We start from the raw sequence: 1,094 nt of genomic DNA, 5'->3' as shown, positions 1-1,094 counted from the left end.
GCCGCGCGAAGGCAGGGCCGGCCCACAGATCGCAGGCCTCCCAACAGGGCCGACCACGCTGGGAGGGGGGAGGGGAGCAGGCCCAGCTGGCACCCAGGGCCCGACAAGGCAAGGCCCAGCCCAGGTGCCAACCCTGCACCACCAGCTAGGGTTCCAGCCGTCGCCCCCGGCGACGAGGGCGCGGCGGACGACCAGCCCGGCGGGCGAGGGGCAGCCTGGCGGCGGGGGGACGGGGTGCAGCAAACCCGGGAAGAACCAAAGAAGGCGATGAACGGCCGGAACGGAGCTCGTTGGGAAAGCAGCGGAACGCCGGCGATCAAGGGCGACGACGGGGGGACCGGCCGACGCGGGGCAGGCTAGCCGGAGTCCTTCCAGGAGGCCAGGGCATGGCCGCGGTCCGCCCTACCAGCCACGCCCCAACAGGAGCCCCAGCCCCAAAGGCCGCACCTTTCCCCGCGGTCACCGGCGAGGCGCGCGGCAACCGGCGGGAGGGCTGAGCGCACGTCCGGGCAGCCGAACTCCCACCCCCGGGAGTAAGGCCGCCGGCGGAGCGTGGCGGCGCGAGGCGAGCCGGGGCGGGCGGGGGAACGCGACCACGACACTCGACCGGCCGGCCCACGGCGCGGTCGGCGTCCTCCGCCCAGTCCGCCCAAACCACCCGGCCGGGAGGTTCAGGGGATGGGGCCGGCGGGGAGAAGGGAGCAGCGGGGGAGGCGGAGGCCACGACGGAAGGGGCCGCTGGCGGCGAGGGGGGCTCGACCGGGGAGGCGGCCAGCGGGGCGGCGGAGGCGCCCGAGTCGCCAGAGCCCGAGCCGTCCATACACTGTCCAGGCTTAAACAAATTGTGCACCGATTGATTGCTCGAAGGGAGTATTCAGCATGGTGTATAAGAAATTGTTCATCTAGTGCAAAAACAAATTCCTCTATTTATTTTTTGAGCCCAGAAATAAAATCTTACAGGAATTTCAATGTTGGATCAACTGGTACATGGTGTCCACCATGCCATTGCCGGTCACTTTATACACCCCCGACGATCGTCCACGAGCAGCAGCACCTGGTCGGTGAGCGAGCTAGATAAACCTCCGGCCGGAACG

Source organism: Triticum dicoccoides, chromosome 5B, assembly GCF_002162155.2.
Source record: "Triticum dicoccoides isolate Atlit2015 ecotype Zavitan chromosome 5B, WEW_v2.0, whole genome shotgun sequence".
Lineage (NCBI taxonomy): Eukaryota > Viridiplantae > Streptophyta > Magnoliopsida > Poales > Poaceae > Triticum > Triticum dicoccoides.
The sequence above is the reverse complement of the archived record's forward strand: the minus strand, read 5'-3'. Positions refer to the sequence as shown.